Raw genomic sequence first — 12,988 nt, forward strand, 5'->3', positions numbered from 1 at the left:
CAAATTAAAAAAAATCAGTTATACATGTTGCTCCCTAACTAGCAAATAACAAAGGAATTATTTTTGTTAGAGAAACTAAAAACTTGTAACATATTTATGCAAACTTTATGCTGGCCATCCACATACCAGCTTTCAGTCACAAAACAATTAAACAGATTAAGGCAGCCTATCACCAATTTTTTGAATAGGTATATATGTATATTTATTTGGTTGGGATGGTGGTAGGCTGCTCAATTTAAATGTTTCGGCAATTGAAAGCTGGATTAAAATGGTTGAAATTGTTAAAGTTAAAATGTTTCAGACCAGCAAAAGTGAACAAATTTATAACTTGTAATTTTCTGATTATTCCTAGTTACATATCAGGAATTGAAATAAATTAACCTGCTTGCAAATAGGCTGTGTGTTCTAGATGTAAATGTCAATGCATGTGAACTTTTTTAGCACATACAAGGTAAAACAATACTCTAAGTTCACTGCCCCTTTCTAATGGTACACACTAGAGACAAGACATGGAGCCAGAGTCATACACATTTACTGTCAATGCTAACCTAATGAGTTGCACGAAGGAAGCATTGGGATTGTATTAATCGTCTGGTCTGGGTTTTAGCCCGATCTTGCCCCAGCTCCTATAATCAGTTGTGACAAGCTCTCAGTGTGATCGGAAACAGAAGAAAAAGTCTAAACCCTATAGACCTGTTCTTCCCTTTGCCCAGCTTTGTAACAGAAAACATGCAATAGCTCAAGGCACAGGTCAGGGAAGGACAGCTAGATTATTTAATTCATGTTTTCAAGATGAGATTAAAAAAATCATGTCATTTTACTGGAAAACAATGATTGGATGCTCTTACTAGTAAACATGAAAGTGAGTTTTCTTCAGAAACAAAGAACAAACGAGATGAGATCATTACATGGTGCCATCAACACCATGAAGTTCCATATTTTTTGTGTGAGGGAAGTCTCCTGGTGACCCATGCATACAAAGTCCACAAAAACCTCCTCAAGCTTAGAAACAATGCTTGGAGCCATCCAGATTACCTTCTGCAGCACAATGTTTAGGTCCATCCATTCTCAATGAATATAAATGAACTATACTTCCTGTGATTTCAGTATTTAGATCACCGATGGAATCCAGCATTTAACATTATTGTCAAGAATGCTGCAACATACAGCAATACCAATAATGTTAATTATAGCTGTGTCCCTGCAGGACAAAATATCCTATACAAATATATAAATACAAACATGTTATCTCATGGTAATTTATATGAAAATATTCCAACAACTAGTATGTCCTTTGCTAGACTTACATAGGTGGAACCCATCGGTAGCAAAACATATTTGTCCAGTCAAAGTTCAAAAGCTATCAGCTTGCACAGAATAATTAGTGGGTAATATAATTATCATGTCAAACAATACATTTAATTGCTTGTGTAAAATCAAATAGGTGATACATGTGTTGTACAGGGAGAAAAATTGTCTTGGTCAAAAGGATGTAATCTAGTCTATTTTGCCTTAGGCCCAGGATTAGTCTGCCTATTATTAATAAACCAACTTTTCTGAATGTATTACAATTGCAAAGATCACTGAGAACAGTGGCAGTGCAGGTGGAGGGAGGAAATACATTAAAGTGATGTTAAAGTATATACTGTATATTTTTTTACCCTCCCCCAATGTTAGTGTAAGCCCTTACCTTAAATCAGGGATGGCCAAACTCCGGCCCTCCAGCTGTGGTGGAACTGCATCTTGCAAAGCCTCATGATATTCGTAGTTCCACCACAGCTGGAGGCCCGCAGTTTGGCCCTCCCTGCCTTAAATTATGTCTCTTAATCCGATCTTCTTCTTCTTTCCTGTTGTTTTCAGCTGTCCCTCCAGCGCTGCTGCGGGTCTCCGATCCAGCACTGACTCCTCTGTGCTTCCTGGCACTTCCTGTCCCACGGTGTCTGCATGCGGGTGCATGCTGTCCATAGACTTACCTTGTGTCTCTCCTCGTCTCCCGGCCGAAAATCTGAACTACGCATTAGCGCCTGCCCCAAGATCCCAAGCAGCATATATCTACTGCTTGCTAGCAGTAGATATATGCAAAAAAAAAACGGAGGGTTTCATAACCCTTTAATTAAACATTCCTTGTTCCACTTGTTGCTTTGCTAGTTCCTTGTTCCACTTGTTGCTTTGCTGGTTATTAATTGAAGCCAAAACCCACACTATACTTGTGAAAATACCCACCCTTGAAATTGGTAGAGTGGCAAAATTAGATATCATGAAGTATAATAGTGGTTAGGAGTTAAGTCAGACAGTTAATTCTGCTGCCATTGACAATTCACCAGTGACAGTCACTAAATATAAACTTTATTTACTTGCAGCAGTCTATCCATCACACTCCAAAACGCTGCTTAAACTCATTCGCCAGAAAAACAGTGAGGGTAATCTGCTAATGTAAAAGGGTATACAGGAAAGCAACTGTATGACAAACTGCAGCCCTGATAATAGGTTCTTTACTCCTGTGCCAGTGGAGGTCTTTTATGAACCCTAATAAAAATTGCTCCACTTATACTGGAGGTCAGCACTCTTATGCACTCTAATAAACATCCACTTTTCATTGTTAGTCAATGCTGACTTATCCCACTCTGATAAAAGCCCTTTTAATTACATTGGTGGTCAGTGCAAAAAGTATTGTGATTAAACCACTTTTTACAATACTGTCACAATCAAACACAATTTTGACATTTATGTACAGATTTTCGAGCTTACTTGATTAAATGTTAGAAATCTTAAACAGTGACAAGAACATTTTAAGGACCTACTGTATTTGCAAACAATATCCGTGTAGAAGATGTAGTATGTGCTTTCTTTTCTGATGATTGTAGATTTGTCAGTACATTTGTAACAAAACAATTAGGTAATTTACATGGCCCTTTTTTATTGCAAATTGCGAAACATAGAAGCATGGAGGACTCACTGCTTTCAAATGCAACTAATAGTACAACCTCTGCCTAAGGACCAGAGAGTTTTTGGTCTATTTTTCTAGATGCACAAGTCACTTACTGTTAGAGTGTGAATTTGTAAAAAGACAGCTGAACATGCAGCCAACATGTTAGTCTGTTTGTTCATTCCCTGGATAGAGGCCTGCGTGACTCTGAGGCTATGTTTACACCATAACAGCACCAGATCTGGAGCAGATTTGCAAACGCACTGCAGTGCATTTTTGCTGCATTCCGGTGCATTTTATTTAGCTTAAATGGGCTTTCAGTTGCAGTTCAACTTTTGCATGCGTTTTGATGCATTTACATGCGTTTCAGTGCATTCCAGGCCAGAGAAAATGAGACAAGCAGTATTATTTTGTCTGGACTAGAACAGACTGCTCTGGTGTGAACAGGGCCCAGAAATACCATAGGGATACATTGGGACAAAACATGGTGTAAACAAGCCCTGAGTGTCCATGCTTGGATTAATGCTGGAAATATTTTGGACCTAGTTTGTAATCATATTGTTTGTGAGTGAGCCTGTTACCTCTGCTATTAGCAGTCAGTCATCCATTTACCTGTTTGGATCCTGAACTCTGTTCAAGATTTGTTTGTCTGTGCCTGTTCTGACCATCAGTCTGCTGACTCTGCCACTGCATGCTGTTTAAACGTACACTGCCCTAGCATCTCTCATTCCTGTTAATCGTTGTTAACCCTGGTGACACAGTAAGTCCACTGAACTATGTAACATGCACCAGCCAAGATACAGGGCCAATGGGCAGGCCTTAGTAGGAAAGGGCCAAGGCATGGACAACATATCATTTACAGGAGTTACTGCTACTGCCAAAGTGGTGACTCTGGCTTCATTGATATGGCTCTATCCTTGTTTCCATATCAGAGTAGAATTGTCAGTTGTCTGTTTTAGACAATGTTTGTTGTTTTTATGTATTTACCTATTTAGAAGAAGTTGAAAATATTTTGCTAGAGCTGTAAAAGGTGTTTGATCAGATATGGAGCAGAACAAAAAGATAATTTGGGCATTTACCCTTGATGAAAAAATTCATGAAGAAGACGCTATCCTCTTAGTGTACCTCTCCATTTTCCAAGTACGCTTTTTTTTTTTCTGCTCGCGCGAGCCCCCTAGCGCGCACGCATGGGCAGAGAAAAACGGCCCGTTCTTTACAGCCGTTAACGGCTGTTTCACATACATACGATCGGCGGCTCTATGGCCGCCGGATCCATAAAGAGGACCTGTCAGTGTGCCTTTGCTATTATATAAGGGGATTGTTATCCCCCTATGTAATAGCAATAACAATAAGTGTAAAAAAAAATAACAAAAAGTAAAAAAGAAATAAGTCACATATAAAAAAAGTAAAAAATAAATAAAAGTCACATATAAAAAAGTAAAAAAAAATCCCAAACATTTTTAAATCCCCTACCCTCACGTTTACACACATATAAACGTAAATACGCGTTCGCTGCGCCAGCGCGGGAAATCGACAATTGCGCTACACATGTTACATATCGCCGTGAACGTCGCAGTGAGAGCAATCATTTTAGGGCCATCAATCACTGATAACACTAAACTGATGAGCGGTAAAAGCTTTTAAAGCATCGCCAATGGCCAATTTTGGGTATTGTAGTTCTTTGAGGTTTCGCGCCCGCGCAATTTGACATGTTTGGTGTCTATTTACCCGACGTGACCCCGTCTCTTATATTTTACCAAAAAATTGAGTAATAATAAATGTTTTATCATTTAATATAGGGGAAACTTTTTTTTTTTTAATTTTCGATAATTTTTCCTTAATATATTAAAAAATAAAACCCCCAGTGGCGATTAAATACCATCAAAAGAAAGGTCTATCTGTCCCTAAAAAAGGGTATAAAATTAATTTCAGTACAGCATTGCATGACGGAATAAATGTCAGTCAAAGTACTGCAGCGCTGAATACTGAAAAATGGCCTGGATGGGAAGGGGGTTTAACACCCCGGACTTCAAGTGGTTAAACGCACTGCTTTTAACACAGTATGCCACCTTAGGCTAATAAATACTGTTATTGATATAAATAAATTTTACTTCTTGTCAAAATGCAGCAACTGAAACATAAACACCGACTCTATACACCCCTTTGGCAGCTGATATATGTAGGAGAAGACAAATTACTGTTACAGGAAAAGACAAAGCAGTCTTGGATATGCAAGCTATGATTAACAGCTTGGCTTTACCTCCCCTATGGCATGCAAAAGGCAAAATGGCAGTGCCCATGAGGAAAAAGCTGGGTCTCAGGGGACAGACTGGAGCAGAGTTTTTTTTGTTTAATAATTACAGTCAACTGAATTGCTTATAAGCTGAATAGTTCATATTTGGCAGTGATTTCTGTAAACCTTGGCAAAGGAAAGGTTTGCTTTAAAGAATTATTTTAATTCATTTGCCTCCATTTAACTTTAGAGGTATGATTCCCTAGTGAACATGAGGGTAGATAAATACCAGAGTTTAGCAACTGAACACTAATACACTGTTATGGAGGTCATGAGAGGGAACAATATTACTATAGAAGCTTTGGAAGAAGCATATTAATGGTAATAAATGATGGATTGAAACCACCTTTAATTAATTTTTTTTGCATATTTTTTAAACATTCCCACTTAGAGAAAAATGTCAGGAGAACAGGCATGCAATTAAGCGGATATTATGACACTAAAAACCTTATTCTCTCTTTGTAAACACAGAATGAGCTTCCTTTTTCCAAGCTGCAACTTTCCCATGCAATGGAATTTCACCTTCCTGATTTATTCAGGCTGACCCAGACTGTATGCTTGCTTGTTAGCCACACTATTGGACCCTTAAGTAAAAAAACAGAATGTGAGAACTTTTCAAGACTTTTGAAAGGGAAGCTAAACTAAGATATTATCAAGCTATACTCTGAACTCAACATGTGACAGCTTTTATTGAACAGATGGCTCAAAGTACTGCTCCTATTTGCTCTCAGCTGTATTGACATTTGAACTCCTTCATTAATCAGCACCATTCTGTAGTTTACTAAACACAGTTACATTTTTTTCCAGTCAACCGCACAATGCTGACATGCTCAACCAATGCTATAGACTGGATCTTAAAAAGATGATCAGATCATACCTGGGCTTTTCCTTGGTCCCAGATCATGTAAGATATACCCCAAGTAATGGTGGTGTGTAGGCTAAACTAGTGGCACTAGCTGGCCCATTCTGACATCCAGGTGTGTTTGCTTGCTCATCCCTGAGTGTCCGTTCATATAATTTATTATGGAAAAAGAACCTTTTGCAAAAATAAATAAATACATAAATAAATAAACACAGCTTTCCACTGTAATAGTTTTTATATGAACACCTTTCTCAATAGAAATGTCTTCTCTCATTTCTTACAACAAAACCATATTGTTTTATCATTATAATTGTACTGGTTGGATTGCAAGGACAATCATTGAGTGTTTTTTAGAATCACTTCAGCTCTAATATCCAGCAATACAAAGCATTAGCATACATTGTTAGTATAAAGAAGGAATTAAAGTGAAGATAGGAAAGAAATATGGCAATGAGTAAACATTGACACAACCCACCAGGCTGCAATACTTTGTTGAAGCATGTGTGTGCCCTGTTTATTGTATACAATAAATGCTACAATCTGTACCTTGACCATAAGCACCTGTTTCTCCTGCACTGCTTGTCACATGGGCTTTAGCCTGTATAAGAGCAGTGTGTACAGAAAGATTTTGCGAAGACTTCAACAATCTTCACGCAGCTTTCTTGAAGTCCTTTTGAAAACTTCAGAACAGGCCTTAATGTGAGTGCTGTAACTTTGCACAAGCTGCTAGTAGACTTCAACAAGCTTTACATAGTGCTGAAGCCTACTAGCAGCTTGTTTAAAGACTTCAGAAAAGCTTCTCAAGCCATTCTGAAAACTTTGCATTTGCTTTGCAAAAGCTTGCCATACCCACTGCTCTTATATAAGCCAAAACCCATATGAATAAGGCCTTAATATTTTGTGCTGTTTCGTTTTACTATTGCTAAAATCCTGTTCCACATTCAGATTTTACAGTAAATGTTTGATACAGGGTCAGCCTATGACTGCTTCATAATCTTGTACATCAACCAAATATTTCTGTTGACAGTCCGGCAAATAGTTTTCACTGTTCATCTGTTCCAGTCTGTTTGTCTCATGCTATTACATATACTTAGACAAAAAAGGTGCCAAAGAGAAGAAACTAGGGCAACGCAGGGTGTAGGCAATGCTAGGCCAAGGGTACAATACAAGCCACATTGTAGTTATTGCTTTTCTTTGGCATAATGAAGATGAGAACTGGCACTTGTTAATTAAGGTGGGGAGGCTGGGAGATAAAGTTCAAATTATCTCCCTTAAAGAAAAGTTTGTACAAAATAAAAGTTGATGAAAGAAAACAGTATTCTATTTGGAATGCCAGTTGCTTCTTCTTAATTAGTGCTTTCTGAAATGGCATGTCTTTTGTAGAAACTGCTTAATATGTGGATGAGTGAATTTTATTACTAGGTCAGCCATTTGAAACCAGTCATGTATAAAATACTTAAGCTGCACGTCTACATTGCAATTAGTATACATTAAGGATGCATGCATGTTATATACAGTACCTGCAGTTGCATGCCTGCTGGCTTCCATTCTCAACACACCTAAAATGCAGAATGGTTTGTTTGAAAAATCTATGAATAGTTGAAAAACATAGTTCCAAAAAAAGTTTTTAGGAATTATCAAAACTAAGGATATCTGCGATAAAAATATGATTGTATGAGTTTGCCGTCTTCTATACAGTCCTCCCGTTTGCATGGTAATAGACAGAAAAATGTTGTGCACCCAGTTTGGAGATTGTTCAACTAAACTAGTTAGGTGCAAATGATTGTAAAATAGCAATATTGCAAATAACTGCTCTGAGAAGATCTAATATTTTCCAGAACATAATTTGGTGTTCTGACCATGTGCATTGTGGAAGATTTTATACAGATATCATAGTGATTTCATTGTTCAACACATGTAATCATTTGCAATGATGGTATTTTTCTTTATTCATTGTCTGACAAAAATGATATCATGTCATGTTCTGAAATCAGTTAGTTTGATATCTGTCAGTTTATTGGTCCTTGCAATGGGTTTTGTACATAAAAATGTTCTAGTATCGTAAAAGTCCCAGGGTACCACTTTGATTATTAATGATGGCAGTAAATTTTGGGAGAGGTTAAAAAGCATCATATAATTTATTGTCTACATGCATTAGGTCCTGTAGTTCCAGGCTTGTTAACCCCAGAACAGGCCTGTTCATGGTGTTAGTGTTGGCAAATTGGGAAGGTTTAGTATTGTAAACTCAGGAAAAAAATAAGTTGTAATATACCTCACAGACACTAATTAATTATAATATAACCCCACTTTCCCAGGAAATAAGTTATTTCAAATTTTCTTCGTAACAATTACATGCTCCATTGGACTGAAAATAATTGTAATATCACACAATGAAGCAAATAAGTATAGTGTTACCCTGACAATAAAAACTGTCCCCCATAAAATACTGTGGTAAACACTAGGTGGCACAACAATAATGCGTACAGTGTAAAGTTGTGTTATGAATTGATTGGGGTGTATCTGAATCCTTGTCTGTTCATGTTATTTGTTTAATATTAAGTTTGATGCAGTAGGCATTTCTCCTGTGTACACATGCCAAGCACAATAATTCACCAAGAAATAAAAGTACATAGTGTCAAAAGGTAAAACACTCTATTACAACAATATAGGGAGATTTCTGGGATACAGGCATGCAGTATGAACCGGAACAGTGTAAACCTTTAAGAACAATAGAAATATTTAAACAACATATTGATCTCATCTTACAAGGTATGTTTAAAGCAAATGAAGTAGAACATTCTATATAATGTTATGAGTTGAAAAGAAGGGCAGGAACATTTAGAACAGCATAGGTAGACTTGCAAAAAGCAAGCAGGTCAATGCTCATTACATAAGATAATATTTTGTACTTACCGTAATATATTTTTCTTGGACTCCTTGAGGGACATAGGAATTCAGTAACATTTGGGTTATAATGCTGACTTCAGGATGTTGGGACACTGGCAAACAGAAAAAATGTTGTAAACCAACCCTTGTATAACTGCATATACCCAGGATATCTTACGTTTGTGAACAAGAAGTACTTAGGGCCAGAAGAAAGAAAAACACAGGAGGGTGGGACCTATGTCCCTTGAACTAGAAGAAAAAGATTTCCTGATAAGTACAAAGATCTTTTTTTCTCCATCATCCATTGGGACACAGGAATTCATTAGCATTCGGGGTGGCAATCAAACTTAGGGGTGGAAACAGCTACAAACAAAGCAAAAAGGAATTTTGAAACCAACCACATCTCAGAGGAAGCTGAAGGACTAATGCTTGAATCAAGGTTGGATGAGAGAAATTGCCATGAACAAGGGGAGGGCACTGAGAATCCAGCTGGAGCTCTAGATTAGGACAGAGAAAAAACACCATCAAGGGGAAACTTCCACCTGAAGGAACAATGCGCCAAACTAAAGAGCCAACCATAAATCTACCAAAACCAAGTTGAATAAAACACTAACAGAACCGACTAACTAGAAGTGGCCAACAGTAAATATACCCTGGGCCAAATCCCATGAAAAAACTGGGAATTTTGGACAGCAAGGTCCAAAAGAGAAGACCAGCCAGTCAAAAAAAGGCCAAAGTGTAGCAGTCCTAACCCTTACAATACAGGAAGGGAAAAAGTAGGTTCCATGGTGAGCAAGGAAGTTGCCTGAGCAGAAAACCAATCTCACAATTGTTGAGAGCCCTCACAGCATTGAATCCAAATGCATAGACAATGGCCCCCAAGACTGGGGTAAACACACAAGGATATCAGCCCTAAAGTAAGTCTGAAGGAGAGAGTAGGGTGAGTGAGAAGCACCTGTACAAAAGGGTAGGAAGGGACGAGGGTATGCTTAAGGCCCAAACTGATGTACATGGACACCAGAAGTAGACAGATAAGTAGGACACCTACCATCCAAACACCTGAAGGTCCTGGGTTTCACAGACAGCAAAGAAACCTGCTTAACCCTGTTCCAGCATGTGATTTTAAGAATCATTCAACCTGGCAAGGGGCATTGCTACATCCCCTGCTGAGGAACGAGGGAGTTGAGAGAGTTCCCAAAACCTTTCCAGACGTGAATGTTCTGTGACATTTAGGCAATGACTAACAGAGATCAGATTAGAATACCAAATCCCTGGAGGATCTCCTAATGAAGCGGAAATTGTCTGTTCTGAGCAACCATTTTAAAATCCATAGTATGGGGACACAGTAGTAAGAGAAGACCTTCCAGGATGAGATGAGAGTGAGGGAGAAATCCCCATCCGCTGCAAAGGGCTGATGGGTTGCACCTGGAACTTAATAATCCAAAGAGACAATCTGTCCTGAATGTAGGCTCCCAGACATAGAGGGGGAGACTGAAAAAGACTGAGAGTCTGCATTCAAAGGAGAGACCATGTTCAGAGGGCACTACATAATTACCATAGGGAACCTACATTCTGAATCCTACAGAATGTCTAAGGAAAGAGATGAATAATTCAGTCTGGGGAAGGCACCCTTCAAACCTGAGACAGCTGGGGGAGTTTGCTCAAGAAGAGTGGGACAAAATATCTGTTGGCACGATTTGTATTAAATATGGAATAAACAATGATGGATGCAAATTACTTTGGTCTGTTTCAAGTTATTTCAGAAGAATTTTAGCTCTTCTTGTGTCATGGAAGGGTACCAACAAATTTGTCCATGGCTGTATGTTTTTGCTTATAACACAAAAGTGTGTAATAGGGTTTGTGTTTGTGTTTGTAGCCTGGAACATGATTTAGCATTGCTGAAAGATTGGTCAAAGGTGTGGAATCTGTGCAGTTCAATGTTTCTTTTTTTTTTCAAAACAGTTTCAAAACAGTTTTTTATTTTCCAAAAGAAAGGTACAGTATGGCATTACTACAGAGGTACAGTGCATTGGTACAGAAATATATAGGCACAATATTCGATAACATGGATCGTGAAGCAAAGGTATTTGTAAGGGTTGCGCATTGATCCATAGGGGTCTAGATTAGATGTTGAAGAACCGTACACATTTCAAAATTCAGATAAAGTAGCATAGCAACAAACATAACAAACATAACCCACACTCCATGGTGGTCTCGGGGAGGAACAGAATAGCGAGACATTAAATCAGTAAATCAAATCATGAGAGGGGGAGGAGAGGATGTATGAGTCCGTGTCAATTTCGCAGCGGCACATCCTCTCGTCCCACCCCAAACGATACACATAGATATTGGTACAGTTACTTGTGATACTGGGCTCTGCCATTTGCAAATGAGTTATGGAGAGCAGTGGTGGTGCAACCGAAATAAGCAATGTGATTACTTATTTCACTTTCATTTTAAGTGCTGATAGAATCAGTGCCCTAGGAACTGTGCAGTGGAGCAATGTCAGTAGACAATTCTCATTTATAGTCCTTTATCGTTCTATCTATTGACTACCGTCCTTGCAATTTGTCCAGCAGGCGACATGTTGAGAATTCAAAGGGGAGAGCAGTTTTTCTCTTTCAGAGGGGGAGAAGGCGAGGGCATCCACCTGGTGTAAAACGTGGTTACCCATTAATCGTTTTGCAGGTTCAAGGTAGCGTCTAGTCTGTCCAAATAAAACAGGTTTTGCAGGTTGTCCCTAAGTCTCTTTATTGTGGGGGGGGGGGGGGGGGGGGGTGAGGCAATAGCCACTCCCGAAGAATACATCTTCTAGCCACTAGTAGAGAGATGCTTACCCATTGTTTAGCTGAACGACTGAAGTTGCTGGGGGTAGTTAGGGAGGAGTCCCAGTAATTGAACAAAAACAAGAGGTTCTTCGACTGGAGTCTCTGGCCGTTCACTGAAGTGACAAAGTTTGCAACTTCTTCCCAAAAGGATTGAATCTGGTGGTATTCCCATAGGCAATGAAACAAGGAAGCGGCCTGCAGTTAACATTTGGGACAATGGTGTAGATAGGGAGCTGCATGAGATTGTATTTAATTTGGAAAGCGTAATAGGCTTTGTGCATAATTTTAAATTGTGTTTCCCTCCACTCTGCAAAGCGAGCGATACCCCTATAGTATTTTTTCAACAATGTCGTCCATTGGAATATCTGTCTCCCATGTAGTTAGGTTTGAATTGAGAGAGGGGACAGAGCAGCTTGGCGTAGGTATGGATAGATAGACGATATGGAATTTGTGTCAGCGGAGAGAATCATGTCCATTGGTGTTTTAGCTAGTGACCGGGAAAGGGTAGGATTAAGCTTTTTAATGTGAGCAATAGTTTGCAGGAAGTATAGAAAGTCTTTTCCTGGAACATGGTATAAGGATTGAAATTCAGTGAATGTCAGAGGTTTATTAAGTGGCGTGTTTATTAAATCGGTCAAATGGGATATTCCCTTTGTTTCCCATTGGGTGAAGACCTCATAGTCCTCTCCCTGCAGAAAAGAGGGATTTCCCTTAAGCGGCAAATGTTTGGAGAAGTATTTGTTCATTTTTTATAATTTGTGTGTTTCCCTTTAAGCAATGATGGTGTCTCGTAGGAGTATGTTGGAATGAATAGGAGGAGGTAAGGCAGGAAAGGGGCAAAGAAGAAGGGACGGGAGTCTCCAGGGATGTACCATCTCTGTCTCTAATAGGAAGTTAGAATAGTGCAAGAGGAAGAGCAAATCCAATCTACGGAGTGGTGAACAAGGCAGCTTAAGTTGTATAGTCCGAGGTTTGGAAAGGCCATGCCTCCTTTGTTTTTGGGCAAGTTAAGTTTTTTAAGGGATATTCTCTCTTTCTTCCCTTGCCATATGAAGTTTAGGAAGGCCTTGTTAATAATAGTCACATCCTTGTGTTTCAGAAGCCTGGCAAAGGGGATCATTTTGATAAGGTGGATTCTGCCAAACAGCTAGAGGGGGTGGTCTTTATAGAGAAGTAGCTCCTTCTGTATTTTT

This window comes from Nanorana parkeri, unplaced genomic scaffold (assembly GCF_000935625.1).
Source record: "Nanorana parkeri isolate BGI_ZX_2015 unplaced genomic scaffold, ASM93562v1 scaffold170, whole genome shotgun sequence".
In the NCBI taxonomy this organism is placed as follows: Eukaryota; Metazoa; Chordata; class Amphibia; order Anura; family Dicroglossidae; genus Nanorana; species Nanorana parkeri.